This window comes from Lissotriton helveticus, chromosome 7 (genome assembly GCF_964261635.1).
Source record: "Lissotriton helveticus chromosome 7, aLisHel1.1, whole genome shotgun sequence".
Taxonomy (NCBI): domain Eukaryota; kingdom Metazoa; phylum Chordata; class Amphibia; order Caudata; family Salamandridae; genus Lissotriton; species Lissotriton helveticus.
The window spans coordinates 750757538-750780679 of NC_136068.1; positions in this window are offsets into that span (position 1 = coordinate 750757538).

The window sequence follows — 23142 nt, forward strand, 5'->3', positions numbered from 1 at the left end:
ACTCAGCAGCCTTCGGCACCATCTCCCATCTCCCACCGCACACTAGCCACCAGACTCCACGACGCCAGCAACCATGGAAATGCCTTAGACTAGATTTGATGTTTCCTTTCAGGCAGAACACAAAGAATAAGACTCCCGCCCATCCTCTACAAAACTACAGAGATCAGATTGCGAGCACCCAAACCATCCTCACTCAGCCCCATTCTCTTCAACGTCTACATGGCACCCCTCGCAACCATCGCCAGAAAACGGACTCAACATAGTCTCATACTCCGACGACACCCAACTTATCCTCTCCCTCACCAAGGAACCCGAAGACCAGGCACAGTTTCCAAGAAGGGATGAAGGACGTCGCAGCCTAGATGAACATCAGCTGCCTGAAGCTCAACTCGAGGAAAAGAGAAGTCCTCATCCTCGGCTCAACCAGCTCTACATGGGACAACACTGGTGACACTCCGCCCTTGGACACCCACCCACCCCTACGGACCACCCTCGCACCCTCAGCATCATACCCGACGCCTCACTCACTATGAACCGCTAGATCAACGCTGTGTCCTCCACATGCTTCAACACCCTTCACATACTCTGCAAAATCTTGAAATGTATCCCCCGGACTCCAGGAAGACAGTTACCTACGAACTCATCACCAGCAGACTGGACTACGGGAATGTGCTCTATGCCGGAACCAACAAAACACTCCTCTGCAAATTCCAGACCATACAGAATACCGCAGCCAGACTTGCTCCATGACATCCCACTACATGACCACATCACCAAACACCTCCGCGACCTCCACTGGTTCCCCCTCAAGAAAAAGAATAACATTCGAACTGCTCACAGAAGCCTACAAAGCCCTCCCTAACACAGGACCCCAATACGTCAACGAAAGAATCTCCTTCCACACCCCCAAGAGAAACCTCCACTCAGCCGTCCTAGCCCTAGCCATGTGCCCCGCATCCACAGAGCCAGAGCTGTTGGCAGATCCTTCATCACGGCCACGAACTCCCTCTCTGCATCAGATGATGCCTGACACTGCACCTATTCAGAAAGGATCTCAAGACCTGGCTCTTCGTATGATCACAGAAATGCTCTAACCCCACCCCCCAGTGCCTTGAGACCCTCACAGGTGAAATTCTGGTTGATTGATGATTCATTGTGCAAATAGATCAAATGATCAATATATTCAATTGTATATAAAAAACATAAAAACAATGTGAAGGCGCAGTGGGTTGTTGATGAGAAACATGCTTGGTGCTCTTATACAAGTGTTACACAAGAGTGACAATACGGGATCAAGAGTCTGTAAAGTAAGAACAACAAGGCTCATTTTATTCTTATGTACAATCTAATTGAGTCTGTAGAACTAGTAAACAATGTTTCGATCCTTTAGAGAGATAGAAGGCTCATCATCAAGACTCCAAGAATACATTATGCTTTTACATTGATAATGCAAAGAACTCTGTGGATGATCAGCTTTTTGTGAGGTTCTGCTATATGAAGAACATGAAGGTTGTACATAAGAGGACCCTGTTGAGGTGGATAGGTCACTGCATCAAGATCTGCTACAAGTTTCTAAAAAACAGTCTCAGGAGGTTTAAAAACAAATTGTACCGGGGCTAAGGCTGATACTACTACATTGGCTCAATGAGTGCCTGTTCTTAACATCTGTCAGGCTGTGACATTGGCATCAGTGCATATGTTCATGAAGCAGTATTGGCTTGACAGCCAGGTCTGGTGGGAAGAGTGTTTTGCTTACGCAGTCCTGCAGGATTTTTTATTCTAGTTTCCTCCACAGACGCTCCACCTGGGGAGATACTGCTTTGGTATCTATTTTAAAGTAAGGAATCTGCAGTTAGAATTAACTATCGGAAGTTACTTACTGTCAGTGACAGTCTTTCTGGTGGATACTCTTTATAACCACAGGTTCCTCCTCCCTCCCATTCTGTGAAGTGCTCTCTTTTTAACATCTAAAGAGGTCCTAAGTTAGTATTCAGCCCACTGATACCAACAAGAGCTAACACTCTGCATGTGAGGGTGCCAAACAGCAAAAACAATACACTAACATCAGTTTGCAGTGGTGGTGCACTGCTTATATGCAGCCCTGTCCTTCACTTCCTTGACAGTACGGACTCAGCTTGGAGCTGGATGGCACCACCTATTGTCATGTGGGAGCACTGCTGAAGAAACGTTTTCGGATCTAGTCTGGCACCTGGAATAACCCAAGGTGAGGAATCCGTGTTTAGAAAGAATATTCACCAGAAGGAGTGTTACCAAAGGTAAGCAACTTGTTCATTTTGATCTAGGTAGCTGTCATTTGTATTGGAATGTTACTCCATACTCTTAGCGTCACTGATATAACCAGCTTCAAATGCTTCCTTGAAGCACACCTTTTCTATCTACACCAGATGGTCAATTAGGTACACATACCTTCCCAGGTGCATTAATTTATAGAACTGTACTTAGTCAATCACTCAGTCTGATGCTGGTGAAGTAGATCTGAAGATGAAAGGAGGACCAGGTCTTGGTTCCTGGAACTGTTGATTTTCTTTGTGTTATGACAAGAGTGGGCAGAAAGGAATTATAAGATGATTCAGTATTTTGTAATCCAAACTTCCATTGTAGATCATGTAAGGTGATTGACCAAAATGCCTGAGATAACAGAAGTGACACTGTTTGAGCTCTATTAACATTTCAACATTGACAACTTGCCCTATTCATAAATTCTTAATAGGCTTCTATTTGCTCCTGAGGGCCAGAGGTTGGGAAAGAAGTAGAAAAATGTGTATACTGCTACTGAGTGTGTGATCCCAGAGAGCTGATCTAATATAAGCAGCGCTGGGGGCCGGGGGAGACTGGTTAGACCGGCAGCAGATCGTTCTCCCACCTCGCCGCAAAAACCTGGAACACACTCCCCATCCGCCTACGACAGACCCAGGAACTGCTGGCCATCAGGAGACTCCTCAAGACCTGGCTGTTTGAGCAGTAGCAGCACCCCTGCCCCCCTCCAGCGCCTTGAGACCCACACGAGTAAGTAGTGCGCTCTACAAATGAACTGATTGATTGATTGGTAGTAGTTGCTAAACCTGGCCATTCTTAATCAAAATCTATATTGTTTAGTTCTAAGGTGTTTTCTGATGCTGGAGATGATGAGTTAAGAGACTAATGCATTTACTATTCTGCTCAACATAGCAATGATGTATCACACAATTTGGATGTTTTAAGGATTTGTGTAAGGCGATGAGATGCGATCGGTTGTGTTCTGTTATGGAGACAGTGAAACAGACTGTGAACGTAATTACTTTTAATAGATGTCAGCCATCAGAGGCCTGAAAATATTAACTGTTCAGTAGCATAACAGCAAGGTCCTAGCACAGACATTTGGGTTGACATGAAGGCCAATTGGACAACTATCAGATTAAAACAATTTTACTCTGAGAGAGGCTTTGCTACAGAATAAACCCATAGTGGAGTGGTGTGGCTCAATGGTTAGAGGCAGCAGACCTGTCAGCAGAGAACGGCCCGGGACGAGTGTTCAATTCCCGACGCGGCAGGGTCTTGGACCAGGGTCAACGGACTCGATAATTCTCGCCTCAGTGCATACTCTAACCAGGGAACACACTCGGCAACTCTGGGCATTAAGCTTGCCTCATCTCTACAACGGCCCCCCACAGACGCTGGGGATGCCCGGTTTCACCCTGGAGATACCCAGAAAAGGGACCATCTCACAGGGAAAGCCAGGACCGGTTCCCCAGCGGTCTACAGCGCCAGGACACTCAGGTAGAGTAACAGTGCGCTTTACAAGTATCCCACATTTACATTTACATTTACATCTGTCTGCAACCCTCCCTGCATCAGTAAATGTTTTGCCATTCAAATTGGATTAATAGTTGGATACAAAAGACATTGATGAATATTAAACTGTTCCATTTCTACCAAATACTGATTCTGGGATTGGGTTTAACCATGATTGGAGAGAGTGAATGGAATGTTTCTGAATTACTTCTTTGGGAAAATTAAATATAAGTATTTGCTTTCATTTGGATTACTGCTAGGCAATTTGTCCAAGTGATCAATGTGAAAAGAACATTTTTTTTTTAAAACATAGCCCTTGGAACTCCTATCAAGAACAGTATATTAACGTAAATGTCAACTCCACAGAGAGCTTTACTTATACATGGAAGAAGAAAAACACTAAGGGCCTGATTTTGACTTTCTCAGTCCTGAAGCACAGCCCCACACCGCCGCCCTGCTCCAGGACCGCCAAAGCCGTCCGCACACCGCCTGCCAGATTACAAGTTAAAATTCAGCAGGCGGTCCTGCAGCTGCTGGCCCAGGGCACTGCCTTTCAAAAGCTCATAGGGCCATTCACAGTGCAGTGCAGTACGCCATGGACTTTAAAGTACATGCTGTCCTGGAACTGGGGGGTACAGAAAGACAGGGGGCACACCACGTGCCCCCCTGCATGCACTCCTGTGCACGTGGCAAGAGGTGGCCCTGTAGGGCATCCTTTCTTTCCTCACTGCCAGCAGTAACATGGAAGAAGAACCTCCGTGACACTACTGGCAGTAGGGAAAGTCATAATATGTTTGGCGGTGCCTCAGGGCACCACCAAGCATATTGTGGCCCTCAGACCAGTGGAGGACTGCCACGGAATGTGGGTCCCTGGTGGTTGCAGCAGTCTCGTTGCGATCCGACCGCCGCAGTTGTAATACTGCGGGCGGTCCAGCTGTGCGGCGGTTGTCAGACCCGTCATTGTGACTACGAAGGTTCTGTGGATCACGGTAGTCGCAATTAGGCCCTAAATGATTGTCACTTCATTGTACTTCAATATTACATAAATGGTCTTAATTGTATATCCAGGTTTACTAGTTCATTGAAAAACACATTACTAATTAACTTAAGTTTTTCTTCGAGATTCACAAACATCCCTGTCAGTCATTAAATTCTATGGCATTCCTAGACTTTCAGGATGTCTCCTCATGCACAATACTTACTCATATAGATTTTCTACTAAATGCAAATGCTGTTATGAGTACATCATGGCAAAATGTGAATTTCCACTTTTTTGTCTTTTTCATCTTCTTAAAGAAAATAGATTTCCTTCTTCCCTGACTCTTGATTGATGTTTATGGTCGTCCCCTAAGCATTCCCAATATACGAATGCAATTATAGAGTTATTATCAACATTCTGACAACAATTTAACAAGCATGACCAGAGTGGGATTAGTCTTGAAAAATGTTTGTGAACATCCACAGGCATATGATCTTGTGGATATTGTGCAGGATCGGACTGGGAACCCAGAGCAGCCCTGGAAAATTTTGTCAGACCAGCCCTCACACGGTGTGCAGTGAGCGAGCCTGACCACTACAAGGAAGCTTGACGGGGTGGATTCCCCCCAAAACAACATTTGGGAAAAAAATGGTGCATTCTGCAACACATTTTCATTATATATTCAATTGTATGAGTTTTTAAAACATAGTAGGTGATGACGTTACAGTGCACCAGGATACAGCAATCTTTATTGGGGCTCTTCAATGATTCCCGCACTATCACCGTCCAACAGTGCCTCTCATTTCTCCATAGCCCCTCTCTCACATGTATTTAATTTATTTATAGCGCCTCTCACACCACTGTAGGGTGTTGCAGAATTTAACATCACACACGTACCGAGACAATGAATCATACGTGTGTAAATCAGTGTACAGAAAATATTACATAAGACAAAGAGGACTACATGGTGTAGGATTCACATGTCATCCATACTGGTGGGCATTTTTTAAGAGTGCTTGGTCTGGGGAAGCACAAACTCTGGACTCAGAACGTAACAGTGGTTAGGATTGATTGAACTAATAAGAATTTATTTCTACCCACACAAACCCTTTTTTAGCAAAATTAGGATAATGAAAGACTGGGGGAAACAACATAACTTTCTAACCTAGATTACAATGGCAATTTATGAACTGCACAGTAACAAAAGGATCTCTCTGACAAAAGCAGTAACCCACTGAACTATGCACATAAAATACTGTTCTGTGATCTGCACAGTACAGGCTCTTTCCAGCAAGCATTTTAACTCTCTGCGCTACCTTAGATGAGTCAAAACTGCCACTAGACAAAATTCAGATCTCTCTGATCTGTATACATTAATCACCAGAGATTTCTTGGCACTTTTATTGCCGGAAAACGATTGGATTTACAAGGAACTCTGCAGAGCTTTTAAAACTGCTACACTGCTACAAAACCACCACCCAGTAGCAAAAGCGACCCCACCCTTCCAGCCTCCATGGGAAACGCCACATACCCGATATGACCAGTCTGGCCTTGATGTTGTATGATTTTAAGGGCCCTCCCAACCAACACTCATCCTTCCTGCCACTATCAAACGCCACCATCCTAGGTGTACTCATCAATTCAAAATTCCACTCATCCTCATTTTGTGAATCAGGATGTAGAATTTAGAGTAACGAAGGTGGTTTTGGGGCACCAAAGTTATATATATAGGCGGGCAAAGATGAATGTGGCTCAGACCTAAAATTCCTAATGAATCAATTTGAAGTGCCACTGAACCGGCAGAGTGTTTTAGATATCAGCACATGCTTCCTAGGGAGATTGAATGTCCATCATATTGTTTAAGAAATGGATCCCATCATTGCCAGATTAACCAGAGATTGATTGTTCTGATGAGCCATACAACAATAATACTATGCCACTGGAATGCAGCTACGAGCTTCTAAAGAGGACTTTGGCTGCTGCACAAAAAGGTTTAAGGGATCCACATTTCTTAGAGAAGACATCTCTGAAGGTAAGTGTACCTCCCCATCAATGATTACACCTATCTTGTAATGGAGGTCATAAAAAGATAGGGCCATCTCACCAGCTATTATCCAACCACTGTATGGGGCTTTCAGTACATCTCCAAAAGCAATGAGACTGCATCCCACCTCAGTAGACCACTGTTGACCTTTGCTTCAGATTTCCCAAACCAAGATCACCTCTATGGATGGACAGATTTGATTCCATGCCCCAAATGATAGGATACACGTGTTCTCCTTCTTGAAGAGTTGAACTAGACTTGCTAAGCTTCATGAAAGATGTAGGGCTCATTAATCTATCTCCAGTTTATCTACTTATAGGTTACCTCCTCAGAGGTTGGATGGGGTTTTAAGTAAAATTACGAAGTATTGTGTCGGTTAAAGAAACCATTTACAATAATTGTATATTACGTAAAAAGAAACCAATTGTTCCCATTTCAAATATGTAAAAAACTCCTAGGCCCATAAAAACAGATTTAGTAAAATACTGGATTACCTGTACTCCTACTGATACAGCAGTCTAGAATATCAGGTAAAAACATCAAGTAATGAAAAAAAAAGCTATTTTACGTAGAAACGGTCATAGAGATAATCTTTGGTGGGTCTTCATATGCACTGGACATTTTGTTACTGTCGAAAAGCGGAGACGGTTGTGACATAATACATTGTTTGGTCTAATAATAATTGAAGGCGACTGCTCATTGATTGTTGAGTTTAGGCACTCACTTATCATTTATGCCCTCTGTATATTATCCTTGCACTCATGGACCAATTCATCATTTCTTGACTCGTTCCATTTACCCACTCACTCATCTGCAATGACCCACACACACACATACACTCACGCGCAGCACTTTCAGCTAAAGGCCGGATGTGTTGGCTTTGCTAGTGCTTGTTAATGATTTCATCGTGGGTACTTTCCAAAGAATTGTTTGAGAAGCAGAAGGCCCAGACAAATAACAAACATGTGTACTGACGTTTCGAATTCTGGTCAGTGGAAAAACTACCAGACAGTGAGGTTTGATGTAAAATAATTAGTTTCCGGCGCTCCACCCTTTCAGGCTGAACTCTGTCTGAAAGGTAATTTGTCAATTAATTGTTTGTGGTGGAACGAAAGACCATGTTCATGAAACGAAGTAAATGAAATTATTCTTGGTACATAAAACACTCAAGCAAAATAGAGGGCGATTTGCACACATAACTTTCTTTTGCTGCGAGCATCTGTGCCCTCAGTGCCCCTCCAGGGAGCAGTCAGTGGTTCGTGCCTAATTGGAAGCAAAGACGCCATGAACATCTTCCACCAAGGGCTGAACTACTGTACTCGTTTTCTATTTTGACGTACACTACATCCCTGCCCGGTTCCCATAAGGAGCCATGTCATCTGGAACCCACATGCCATGGGCTTCGGATGACGTAGCTCCACCTGGTTCTTGGTTCCTCAGTCGGAGGAGAGCCCTGGAGACACATAATGGGACAAGGAAAAAGCTCTGTCAACTTCGAACGCCAAGGCCTTCAACTTTCACGAGAAGCTCCCAACTAGAAACAAGCATTTGCAAATGCAATTGGCTTCGCCTATGTGATTAATAATACTTTTTTGTAAGTTTTAGCTTGGGGAGCAGTTGAGCAGGAATCAGACGAGAGGAAATAACTAGTCAGAAATGGGTAGGGGCGAGAATAAAGAAGGAGAAAAGCAGGGAGAAAGCACAAAAAGCAGTGTTCTCTCTCTTGGTCACCCTCAAGTTGAGTATCTGTGATCCATAAAATTGGACCGGAGCAGCATAGACAGCACTGCACTTTGAACCATATCCTACACTCTCCTGGGACACCATTTTGAAAGGATGTTACATGGGGATACACCACCACACAGCCTGCAAGCAGGGGGTTAAAGGAAACAAAACAAATTGTAACCTCTAGGATCCTTAAACAGTGGGACATTTGGATGACAGGTATTGTGTATGAAGAAGCTCTTCATTAAATAAACACACACACATCACAATCCCCTTCCTTACCAGGATCAACCCCCAACTAACAGAGCCTTAAGCATCTTACACACCAGATAGTTATGTGAGTACACATACAGACACACACATAGACATGCACACACACACACACACACACACGCAGACAGGCACACACACACACACACTTGTACCAAAAATATTCTGCTCCACTAACCCACATATGGAGTAAGCAGCTTGCACAGAAGGCACAATAGGCCCAGATAGTGAGAGGTGGAAAGAAATAGCACCCAAATTACATTTGGGAGCAGTGGATAGGCACTGATTAACTTGAATCAATCTGTGCTTGGTCCGTGCTCAACACAAAGGATCTTAAGTGACGTTTGGCATGTAGTGGCCAATTATGGATGCTGCAAAGAAGAGAGACACTGAAGCTATCAGGTGGTAAACAATGGGTGAGCTCCAATGCCTTTTTGTAAACAATGGTGTCTACCAAGCGATAGCACAAGAGTTAACGCATGCACTCACAGGCTCGACCCTAATAAAAAGGGTACGACATCTAAGGACAAAACAATGCTTGTTTACACTTTCATGGTTATAGTGCAGTAGAAAGTAAAACTTAATACGGCCTACTACAATGAACCCTATTGTAGGAAGCACTTCAACAGCTGGGCTATTTCACTGGCTTGCTGAAAAAATTGTGTTTACAGATTACCTCACCCCTTTCTGTGCTTTTTAACTCAATTGTCACAAAATTTATACCATCTTTAATGTAATTTTAGCCTCCTTCCCAGGTTGATGTTAATGCGTTTACCAATCAAAAAATTATGGAGAATCTTTGTGGTGTAACCTTAGAAGCCATCACTGTAAATAAATAAGGGGCTTATGCCATCACTTATGCTACCTTTGCAGAAGGAAACTCCCATTCTTAAGCTTTTATTTTTCAAAACATTTACATTCACATTTACTCTGAAGAATGATAGTGAATGCATTTTTGGACATTTGCTCCTCCTAGCTTGACTGCGATCTTTCTCTTAAAACTGCTAAACAAAGATGAAAAGCATGCATGCTTTTAATAATGCAAGGTTGCCCCCATTGTGTATCAAGCTTCAAGTTAATCTGATTTTTTTTTAGTTAACTAAGCTTTATTGAATAAAATATAAATGTACAGAAATATATATTGCTCGGAATGAGAAATCAAGGTATGAAATATACTTTTAAGCAGGAAAGAAAAAATAACTAATACCTAATACGTAAGGAGAAGTTACATCACATACTTATTAAATACGATCATTCTGTACTTAAAACATCACATGTTTGGTATTTTGTGTATTAAGAAAAAAGAAAGAAAGAAGAAAACAGAAGAAGAGAGAAAGAGAAAGGAAAAAAAGAAAGAAGAAATGTTACATATTGCATGTCTGCACATATATCACAAAATAAAACCTATATCATCTAATAATTAGTTCATATAATAAAGCCATGTTATTAAAAGCTCATCTCATATAGTAACAATGGCAAATAATTAGATAAGATGTTTAAAATATTACGGGAAGAAGCAATCATGGTGGCTGGAAAACCAATCACTGGGGATTTTACACTTTTTATTTAAGTAACAAGTAAGCGGAGACCAAAAGAGGCCCATATTCATCATGTGTAACGTAGATGTAGCTGCTGCTGTATCGAGTCTATGATGAGAACAAAGAAGATTCCACCAACTAGTAACATTAAGATTTTTGGCATTTTTCAAAGTGGATGTAATGACTTGAAAGGCAATAGCAAGTGACAGATCTCAAAATTTGCCTAATTTAGAATGTATTGACCAAAAGCGTGAGGTACTTCCTAGAAAAATACATTTTACATCTAAGGGGAAATCAATGGACCAAATAGTAGAGATAGTCTTGCAAACCTGTAACCAAAAAACAGTGGTTGGTGGACAATGAAAAAACATGTGCAAATATGTAATAGGAAGATTTTTACAAGACCAGCCGATATTGGAACGTTTTGGATTATATTTTTGCAAAAATGTGGGGTAATAAATAGCCTATTATAAAAATAATAAAGGGTTTGGTGGTGCTAGCATTAGGCGATGTATGGTGTATTTTATTCCAAATGGAACCCCAATCGCTTAAAGATAAGGAATGTTGAAGGTCAGATTCTCACAATGTCTCAAGTTTGGACTTAGGACAGTAAGGAGTAACGTAATACAGATATATATATATATATATATATATTCACTGAAAAAACCATAGGTTTCACACTCGTTATAGTTAGGAATTAGCATTTAAAAAACCTTTCAAATTCAATGAAAAAAACATAGGTTTCACACCAGTTATAGTTAGCTGAACATTTTACTCATACAAAACCATTGAAATTCCCACGTTAAAGTTAGTTGGACTCACTATAACTCGCGCGCCCGCAATCCACTGCTGATGATGTCACATATTACATCATTCATGACATGGTCAGTGACATCACTGATGACATCTCAAATGACATCACTGATGACATCACTGATGACATCATCCAGTGTCTGTGTGTTTCTGTAAAGTTTAAATATGTTTTACATATTCAAGAATGAGTGGGTGTATAAGTGTGTGGATGAAGGATTTAGTTGGTGTGTGACTGACTGTATGAGTGAGTGATTAAATGTGTCTTACTGAATGCATGGCTTAGTGAATAAACTGTCTGAATGTGTGCATCAATATGTCTGTTGTTGTGTAAGCTGCTGCATGTGTTGATCAGTAGCTATATGAGTGGCTGTATGAGTTATTGATTGGTTGCCCAAGTATTTGTATGGGAGACTTGTAGTACTGAAAATTCTTGACCCGTGTTATAAACATCATCATACCATGACGATTTTGATATCAGTAGACCGAGAATGGCTGGTACACTATGCACAAGCATTTTCGTCATATTCGAGTGACGATTTCACCTTGAAATCGTAGTTTTCGTCCTGAACCCTCAGGTTCCATTTTGTGTACGGCAGCCATTTTATGAGTTGCCCTCACAAAGGCCAATGATTAAGGCCAAACACGGTCCTGAAGGACACGTACACCTTCCCTGACTTCTCTACGACCTGGGCAAGCTGACTCCACTGCCCAAGGCCAAACCTGTTCGGTCAGTTCCTCTCCCAGTGGCCGAACAAGATAGTATCAAGGCACAACATGCCATAAACCTTTCATCGCACACAAACCCTTCCTTATCTTACACACACCTGCCCCTGTTTAAGTGGAGCGTCTCCCAGTCCTTAGTTGGTTCTTAGTTTGGGTATCCCCTTGGGATCTTTGATTTGGAACTTGCAAGTACCAAAGCCAAAGGACTCGTGTATTCACGAGACTGTTGTATTCGATACTCCTTTGAAGTTTGAAGCTAGACTAGAGAGCGAAGATGCCTGGTATTAGCAGACTTGGAAATTTGTTTTGTCTTGGTTGTAATAGGGATTCCCGATTGGAGGACTCGTGTCCGGTTCCTCCGATTGGAACTCCAACATATGAACTATATGTGAAACATGGCGTAGGCCCCATCACATATAATGAAGTGTGGATCAGATACACCAGAAAGGATAGTGTTTTAAAATGGCCCCAATATGGTAGCTTTGACACGGAGATCCTAGGTAATCTAGAAGTTAAACTTTTCAAGAAGAAAGCCCGGCCGGCGATGTTTGACTCTTTCCGCCTATGGCGTAAGGAAGCCAAACAGAAGGAAATTAAATTAGAGAAGAAAAATAAGAGAGAAAGGGGTATCTCGATAATGCAAGCTGCTATGCAGTATAAAGATAACGAAGAGGAACAGATGAGCGAACAGTTGCACAGGCAACGTAAAATGGTAATCGATAAATGTTATCCAGTTTTGCCACCTCTTCAGCAAGAAGCAACAAAAGATCTTGAAAAAGACCCCCTAATGTCGCATTTATTGAGTTCACCACCCCCTTATGCGCAGAGTGCTACGGCATCTCCGCAGCCTTTAGCTGCGCAACCTTTAGTCGTATTGCCTCCTGCTCCTCCACAGCCACCAGCTGCTCTTCAGTTGGCCCCTACTCTTCCGGTGCAGCCTCCTCAAGGGCCACCGCCTTTGACATCTGCTCTGCTTTTACTTCCTACAACTTTGACTACTGTATCGACTACCACCCCTGGTATTTCTCCTGACACTGCCTCTGCGTCTGCCTTGCCTTACTCTGCTCTTCCGCCTGTCCTTTCATCGACTTCTCCCTCTGTTCGACAAAGAGTGGCTAGTACTGTTACTAGTCTTCTATATCCTCTCTTTGGAGTGACAAGTCCGACTCCTATCTCAGAGCGTAAACAGTTGCGTAGCCAACTGCCTGATTCTAGGGAGAAGGAAACGCTGAATTATTTGGCACATAAATGGGTTACTGAACCAACGAGATATGAGCTAGAATCTGTTATGGATGTCTTCCATCAGTGGGAAGCACCAAAACAGAGATACGTTTTTGAGAAAATGAGTACTTTCCTGAGTGAGGATTTAGAGGAGAATGATTTGGAGCCCAATCTGCCTGAGTTGTGTCGTATACGGTTCGAGTTTGGAAAAGGCGCAATTGTGGGTTCAGATGTTAAGAAAGCAGTTGCGACATTGTTGTCGTTGAGGAGTGAAAGTGTTTCTCGGTCATTGTTTGAGTCTGATTCCTCTGTTGAAAAGAAGGTAAGACAGTACCCAATGAGAGAAGTTCCTCCAGTATGGAAGGACGCCGTTGCGGCTGATGTAGCTAATCACGTTGATGCTGTACCAGCTCATTTTCAGCGGGTCTGGGTACATGTTCCTTGGAAGCGAGCTGAAGTTTTGGCCCTTAAGCAGACATTGCCTGATCCCCATAAAAATCCTGCAGGGTATTACAAGGAATTGTCACAGACTGCAAGCTCTTGTATTATGAATTTAGCCGATATAGACATGTTGTTTGGAAATGTTGTTCCACTGCCTTTATGGGGAAAGATTCGTCATGCGGATCATGATCAAGAGTTACGTGACTCATGGGCTAATATTACTGCTGCAGATGGCCGACAAGTTGGTGGTGCTAAACCCGAGCCTTTAGTAGCAGAACTCCCTTTTAGGATCATTAATTACATGAAGACTTTAATGCCTGCGATGCGAGTGAATTGGGACAAGTTGTCTGCGTGTAAGCAGAAGAAAGATGAAACAGTGTCTGATTTCTTCACCAGGTTTGAAGAAACGTTTGTCGACCACAGTGGTCAAGATATGAGTACAGAAGGTGGGCAACGGTTGTTCGTTGACAAGTTCGTGCATAATTTGCTTCCTGAGTTATGTAAGAAGTTAAAAGATTCAGAAAGTTCTTGGGCCGTTTCCTCTTCAGCACAGATATAGGCTACTGCACAGTATTATGAAAATAGAGATAAAGATGACAAAGATAGAGCAGACAAGAAAACGAAAGAGTTAAAAACAAAGGTCCTTTTACAGCAGGCGTACCCGCCTCGTGGTGGTCAGAGTAACTATCAGCAGCCTCAGCAGTTTCAGAGAGACACGCAAAGGACCGAATATCCTCAACAACGTTTTCCTGTAGGCCCTAATCAGTGTGCATATTGTAAAGAGGAGGGCCATTTTAAAAGTAGCTGCCCTGCTTTATTACAGCGCATGAATGGTGTTTCCAGCGCAAGAGGTCGAGGTATTTCACAAGCACCTAGAGGTAGAGGACGTGGAAATTTCCCCCAAAACGCACGTTCCTTTCCACCTCAAAATTCAATGAATAGGTATGATCAGCAGAATAACGCGTCCGGTAGGACAGCTCAGTACTATGCTGATGACTACTATGCCGAAGATGAACATATGGAAGGTAATGATTGCTAGGACAGCCATAGACAAAGAGAGGGAGTTGTTTCAGTTCCAGTAGATCAGAGTGGACCTTATGTTGAGGTTATTACATCAGGTGTGTCAGAGCCTTTTCTGTTGGATACTGGTGCTACAAAGAGTTCTATTATGCACTCTAAACTCCCTGGCGCACCTTTGTCTGGCAAAACGAATGTTTCAGTAGGTTTTTCTGGCGCCCCGGTTAGAAACCCAGTTTCTAGTCCTATGTCCCTTTCTGTTGGACCTTGTGAATTCGAAGCACCCCTTATTCTGACAACAGGTTGTGGTGAAAACTTGTTGGAATTAGATCTGTTGAAAAGATTGTATGCAACTTTATATTGTTCTCCTTCGAGAGTACAACTTACACTAGGTAAGAAAGTGGTGTCCCCAATGTATTTGTCGAGGGACAAACTTCCGACAGAATTGTCGTCTCTCCCTAATATTCTTTGGGCTACTGGTCCTAATGATGTGGGTCTTTTGGAAATACCGCCATATGTTGTGACATTGAAAGCCAATGTCAAAATGCCACGCATTCCCCAATACAAAATCTCTAGTGAAGGTGAAAAAGCGTTGCTAGCGATCATTTATGATTTGATTGAAAAAGGTGTAATTGAAGAGACAAGAGGCAACGTTTGCAATAGTCCTGTTCTGCCTGTTTTAAAGCGTACTGACCCCTCTCAGCCACCTGTTTACAGGTTTGTGATTGATCTTAGAGAGGTGAATAAAATAGTTGTGCCACAATTTCCAGTTGTTCCTGATATCACTGCCCTATTGACTATGATTCCAGCTTCCGCGACTTGGTTCTCGGTAATTGACTTAAAGAATGCTTTCTTCAGCATCCCGATTGCCGAGGAGAGCAGGGATATTTTCGGATTCAGTTTAGGAGGTCAAATCTTCCGCTTCAAACGCGCTCCCCAGGGCTACTGTGAAAGCCCATTGATATATAGTTAAGTTCTAAAAACACAGCTTGATACGATTGTTTTACCTGATGGCGCTACCCTTATTCAGTACGTTGACGATTTGCTTATTGCTGCAGATACTGAGGAAATCTGTAAAGAAGCCACGTTGTCATTGTTGCGTCATTTGTCTGACTTACATCACAAAGTGTCGCTTTCAAAATTGCAATATTGTCGACAAGAAGTGACCTACTTAGGTCATCTCTTATCGAAGGAGGGAAGGAAACTGACCCCAGAAAGAATTCAGGCAATTGCGAAATTGAGTGTGCCAAGGACACAGAGAGAAGTGCGTGCTTTCTTGGGTATTACATCATATTGCAGACAATGGATACCGATTTTTTCCTTATTGGCCAAGCCCTTAGTGGCATTAACCTGTAAAGATACACCGAATCCCATCCCATGGTCTGAAGAGTGTCAGAAAAGTTTTTCCGAATTACGCAATGCATTATGCTCGGCTCCTGTGTTGGGTACCCCCGACTACAGTAAGCCTTTTACATTGTATGTCCATGAGAAAGAAGGTTGTGCATTATCAGTGTTGACCCAGTTGTTCGGAGACAAGCAGCGTCCATGCGCGTATTTTTCGTCGACTTTGGACCCGGTAGCTAAAGCATTGCCAAGTTGCTTGAGAGCCACAGCAGCAGCAGCTGTTTCTATTCGGCAGTCTGCTGGTCTAGTGATGAATAATACATTGATTGTGATGGTTCCACATGCAGTAGACACGTTGTTAAACAGGACCAAGACACAGCACTTAACTAGTGCTCGGTTGTCAGGTTACGAGTTGACATTGTTAGCGAGTCATGTGCACATAAAAAGATGCAACACGCTTAATCCAGCTACGTTGTTGCCAATTGTAGCAGAGCTAGATGCTTCTGAAAAGCATGATTGTTTTCTCAGAACAGAAGAAGAAACGAAAGGGAGAATAGATCTTAGTGACACTCCTCTTTCAAAGTGTGATGGTACCTTATGGGTGGATGGTTCGTGCTTCAAGCTTCCGAATCGAGATACGACTGCGGCATATGCTGTCACGACTTTGCATATGATTGTTGAAGCTGCACGTATCCCACATAATTCAGCTCAAGCAGCAGAGTTGATTGCACTTACACGAGCGTGTGTATTGTCGAAAGGAATGAAAGTGACCATATATACCGACAGCCAGTATGCATTTGGAGTGGCTCACAGTTTTGGACGATTGTGGAAAGAACGTGGGTTCCTGACTTCGCATGGAGCTAAGATACAGCATGGTCAGTTGGTGAATGAGCTTCTTGAGTCATTGACTTTCCCGTTGCAAGTTGCGATTGTAAAATGCAGTGCACACAAGAAGGTGACTGATGATGTTGGTCGTGGAAATGCATTTGCTGACGAAGTCTCAAAAGAAACTGCAAGGTATGTGATGAGTCGAATGTATGTTGCGGGCCCTGCAAGATGGATTGGTGACGTTGGAATGTGTGAAGACAAGATAGAGAGTGTGAAGTCTATTCAAGCTGAAGCTACAGAGAAAGAGTTGAGTACATGGAGAGAGAGTAAGGGGAAATTGGATTCAAATGGTTGTTCGGTTGAATTGTCAGAGCATCAGAGATGGTTGTTACCCGATGCGTATATGCTTGCAGTGGTTACAATGGCCCATGGAATGGCTCACATCAGTGTGAAAGGGATTTGTAAGTTCTTGGCTCCAGTATGGCAAAATGCTGGAATTCCTAAGTGTGCAGAGAATGTGGTCAAGAATTGCATGGTGTGTCTGAAATACAATCCTGGTAGGGGAACCCCAACTCCAGCTGGTCATTTTGCGCCTCCAACGTATCCGTTAGAGGTTTTGCAGCTAGATTTCATCCACATGGAAAGGTGCAACAATCTGAAATACGTACTTGTTGTTGTTTGTGCCTTTTCAAGATGGGTAGAAGCGTACCCCCTAAAAGATAACACTGCCTTATCTACAGCTAAAGCCCTTGTGAAAGAGTTCTTCCCTAGATTTGGAATGGCGAGAATGGTCTGGAGTGACAATGGGAGTGAATTTGTGGGTCGAGTGATGAAAAAAGTATGTGAAGGGCTAGGCATCCAACAGAAATTCCACACTGCAAATCACCCCCAGTCAGCTGGACTAGTAGAATGCTATAATGGCACGCTAAAGCTAAAACTTGCCAAAATTCAAGCAAGCTCTGGTCTTAAATGGCCTGACGCTCTGCCTTTGGCACTCCTATCAACAAGAATGACTGTGCATTCGCGAGTGGGACTTAGTCCGTATGAGATAGTGTTTGGCCGTCCGGCCTACATATGGGGAGTGCCAAGGCCGACAAAATTTAGTGAGATCGAACACCCTGTACTGCTTGACTATTTGTATGAATTGACGGCTAAATTGTGTGTTTTACACCAACAGGTTCACGATACTCTGCCTCAGGTCCCTGAAGCTCCAGGACACCAAATCGATCCGGGATCCTGGGTGCTGGTGAAAAATTTTCAGCGAACAAAGAATGACCAGCCCCGGTGGACCGCCCCGTACCTAGTTCTTCTCTCAACGAGATCAGCCGTTCAAGTGGAAGGGAAGAAGCACTGGATCCACGGTGTACATTGCAGGAGGGTGCCTTTGCCTCTACCGTACAACCGGTGGGTCCAGGAGGGTGTCGCTGACTCAGAGACTGAAACTGTGCCTCGTTTTCTGCCCTTCAGTGATGCACGCATAAAAGGAACAACTTTTGAACAAGAAAGTGACAATCTCTTGCAAGAGGCTGTGCCGCCGCCAATTCGATTGGACACTACAGAGCCTGAACTCCTTTTCCAAGACCAGACAAAACTTGGAAAGAAAATATATAACCTGAGGCCGAGAACTATGAACTAATACAAATATTCCTTTTCTTTGCTATTTTTCGAAAGTGCAGCTCTCTCATCTGAGAAACTTTTTTATTTTTGTTTTTCGAACCACCATCCGGGTTCCGCTGTAGGGTCGCGGTTGCCCAAAGTCTTTGGGGTGCAGCTGAAGACGTTAGGTCGACCGTTCTGGTTGGTCTAAGGGAGTTGCCCTGGACTGACAGAAGCATTCCTTAGCATAGAACACCCTACCATCGCGAGCAGCATTCTAGAGAGGATGGAGTTTTTCGAGATGGAGAGAACTGCCAAGAAAACGAACTTTAAAGCAAGAATATGTAAAATGATGACCAAGAAAAGCTTTTTGATAATATGCATTTTTATGTTTTTCAGTGTAATGATGTTTTTAATAGGATATGTTTTATTCTCTTTTCAAGTGACATTTGCACCCACTACAACGTCCATACCTCCTCCTTCTACTGTTTCCTCACATTCTTTTCAACCTCTCCCTGAACATGAATCCGCTAGGAGACTAGAGTTTATTAATAACTCTTTCGTTCAGCTTTTGCACCAACACCAACTAGTAATGAACACGACTAACTGTTGGGTGTGTGGTCTTATGCCTCACACAACGGATAAAGGTACCCTTATCTGGTCCTGCCTTTCAGCCACAATGGTTCTGTGTGGGCATACAGAACAATGTTCATCTATGTACATGAAGTCTAACCCCTATGTTCTGTGGAAGATAATCCTAAGAATAGTGCTCTAGTTAAGGGTATAGTAGATATGATTAAGGAAGATATTTCCTATGAGACTATCCCGAGAGATGAGACACTAGTATACATAGGATGGAACGTGACCGGATATGGAGCTACTCTGAGTGAGAAACAGCAAGCTAAGAGATCTTCCCCGATCTGGATTGTACCCCATCAGGGTCACCTATGTCTGCAAGGTACTGGCAAGAATCCCAGAGCTCAGTTAGGGAAGAGCGTCTGCACTGAAACGTATGTTTTTGCGTCCCAGACTTCCCCTTCGTTCCTAGCGGCTAAGGGTACCTATTTGATCTGCCATGATAGAGCCTATACATGGTTGCCCCCTGACTTTTCGGGCACTTGCTTTGTTTCGTTCCTGTTGCCTCCCACCTACACAGCTGCGGCAGATTACCATAAGACAAGGATAGTTAGAGGTGTCTTCAGTAAAGAAGACACTGCAGGACAAGAATTTGGGGGTGTCGTAAAAGGTTTTCTGCCGTTCTGGGGACCCATGGTTAACAGCAGGAACATTAGGCAATTGACAAGGGTGGTTGAATCCACCGTAGTTGAAACTGCCGGTGCCCTTAGTAACTTGACTGCTGAGCTCCAGTCGGATCGTCTTATGACCCTTCAGAACAGGGTTGCGTTAGATGTCATACTTGCAGACCGAGGTGGGGTATGCAAATTGATCCAATCGAGTTGCTGTGTTTTCATTCCAGATAACGCTCCAACAGTGTACCGGGCTATCTCCAAACTGCATAAGATTTCCGAATCTATTCATGTGGATAAAGGAGATTGGTCATTAATGGGATGGTTCTGGGAACTGATATCCGCCTGGGGTTGGAAAATTCTGATGGTCATTGGGATGTTCTTAGCCATTCTTTTCCTGTTCTGTCTGTGCGTACAATGTGCTCCTACAGTATGTAGCCTCTGTGCTACATCATGTGTAAGAAAACCTGTATCAAGGGACGAGCTAAGTATTAGGATGATGCTACAGCAACATCTTAATGACTTTAGGAATATAGACCTGGACTCAGATTAGCGTGAGTATAGGTTATTGCCTATGTAAGGGCAAAAGGAGGGCTGTAGTACTGAAAATTCTGGACCCGTGTTATAAACATCATCATACCATGACGATTTTGATATCAGTAGACCGAGAATGGCTGGTACACTATGCACAAGCATTTTCGTCATATTCGAGTGACGATTTCACCTTGAAATCGTAGTTTTCGTCCTGAACCCTCAGGTTCCATTTTGTGTACGGCAGCCATTTTGTGAGTTGCCCTCACATAGGCCAATGATTAAGGCCAAACACGGTCCTGAAGGACACGTACACCTTCCCTGACTTCTCTGCGACCTGGGCAAGCTGACTCCACTGCCCAAGGCCAAACCTGTTCGGTCAGTTCCTCTCCCAGTGGCCGAACAAGATAGTATCAAGGCACAACATGCCATAAACCTTTCATCGCACACAAACCCTTCCTTATCTTACACACACCTGCCCCTGTTTCTTTCTTTATGACTTGCTTTACGAGGAGGAGGCGCCCGTTTTTATTGGGGTTTCGTCGATATCTGATGAAAATACTGGGCCTTGCCGGGTAATTGATTGTGGGCTGAACAAACTGAAATATGGGCTTGTCATCATGACTCTGCTTTTTCTTTATAGTGAAAATATGTGAATGGTCAACTGTACTGTAAAGAATGTTTGCCTGAAGCATAATATTTTGTATAAAAAGAGAAGGCTGGCTTTGTAAGATTGAGCAGTCTCCTGAGAATTTACACCGTGTTGTACTTCTAGGATACCTGTTACTTGGTTGCAGCCAATAAATTCGATCTTTGACTTCTCCTAGAAGACTTTGTGTTTCTGTAGTCTGAAACAGGAAGGACCCGAAGTCTTAGGGTATTATCCCTGGCACCGCTTGGTTACCGGTTCAGTACCGGTTCTGAAAAACCCAGTACTTCAAACTGAGTGTGTGTATAGGTGGCTGGGAGGTGTGTGACTCTGTGCATAGATGTGTGAGCAGTTGATTCACTAGGTGTATGGGTTCAAGAGTGCATGAGGAAACAGCTGTATGGGTGGTTGACTGTGTGCATGGCTGTGTTGGTGAGTGAATGGATATCTCAGTGCTACATGTCCAAGTAAGTACATATGTAAAATACAGTGCATATGACAGTTGGCATATACAAATGACTATACATGAGAGCCTGCGATTGCATAAGTGACTGTATGGATCAATGTATACTTGTATCAGTGATTGTAAAAGAGAGTAAGTATATGTTAGTCTATGTTTGAATAAGTAAGGTTTTGTGTGTATAACTGTATAGATGAGGAAATGGGAGTGTGATTGATTCTTTGCATGACTGAGTAGGTGTGTGAGTAACTCCATGGACGAGTGGCAGTGTGTGAGTGTCTGTATAGGTGTATGAGTGCATATGATAGTGTTGTATTGATGAGTGACTGTATGTATGAGTGATTGTATGGGTGAATGAGTGGATGTGTGTGTAGACTTAGGAATCGGTGAGTGCGTATGTAGTAACTGGTATTGGTGTGTCAATGGTTTCAGGAATGGTAGTCTGTATTCAACACTGGATGTATCAAAGGTTAGATTAGGGTGTGAGAAGGTGCATCATATTATCACATGAATGATGTCATCAGTGATGTCATCAGTGATGTCATTTGAGATGTCATCAATGATGTCATCAGTGATGTCACTGACCATGTCATGAATGATGTAATATGTGACCTCATCAGCAGTGGATTGCGGGCGCGCGAGTTATAGTGAGTCCAACTAACTATAACGTGGGAATTTCAATGGTTTTGTATGAGTAAAATGTTCAGCTAACTATAACTGGTGTGAAATGTATGTTTTTTTTCAGTGAATTTGAAAGGTTTTTTTAAATGCTAATTCCTAACTATAACGATTGTGAAACCTATGGTTTTTTCAGTGAATTTGAAAGGTTTTTTAAATGCTAATTCCTAACTATAACGATTGTGAAACCTATGTTTTTTTTAGTGAATTTCAAAGGTTTTTTAAAAACTAATTCCTAACTATAAAGTTTCTGAAACCTATGGTTTTTTCAGTGAATTACATAGTTTTTTTAAAAGCTAATTCCTTTGTATATCGACTTTATAACCTACGTTTTTTTAAATTTTTTATCAGCTGTTTTTTACACCGGTAAGCTCTTCCGAGAGCGCACCAAGAGCGCTATTTCTGCTTTCGTAAAAATATGTATAAAAAGTAAATAATAATGCAAGACATTTAGTACCATACTTATAAAAGTATTTTTGATTTACGAAATGAAAATGATTTTGCATTTCCATAAAGCTATCAAAACGTCACTCAGGCGCGCCGCGTAAGCGCCCCCGGAAGCGCCTACGTTCGCGCCGCGTAAGCGCCCCCGGAAGCGCTCCGGTGCGCGCAGCGTAAGCGCGTCAAGTCATGTGACCTTAAAATAACTCTTTTCATTGGTTGCTAACATTTCTTTTTACAAAGAATGAAATCCCCACCCATTTCCTTCACTTCTTCTTTCACTTTTGTGACTGCAAGACCTGTCTTTTTGCTCTCAAATCTTTCTTGGATTACCATGGCTGCCAGAGCATCCAGCAGCGAAGATGACACAGAGGGATTTATAGATGAAGAGGTTCCTCAGCCCAGAGTAAAAGAACACTTCATATGGAAGTTTTTTCCATTCCAGATGATAAAAAAAAAGTAAATGCTCCAAAGGTGGAGTGCAGGATTTGTCACACTGTTCTGTCAAGGGGTGACCACACCAGAAAATATTCATTTGGAAATTCCACTATGATTCGCCACGTCGAGAGGAGGCACCCCAGAACTATGCCCGGGAGAGTGTCAGGGCTCTGGCACGAGAGGCTCCCAGGGATGGTGCCTCTACTTCAACCGGAGGACCAACTACATCGGTGAGGGGGCGACCAGAAGAGCTGATCCCTAATATTCAGCCTGCTTTTAATGAAGCCGTAATTAAATGCAGAAAATGTGATCAGCTACTTTGTTATGGGGAACAAAGTGTTATGCTCATCGTTCGAGCATTAGACAA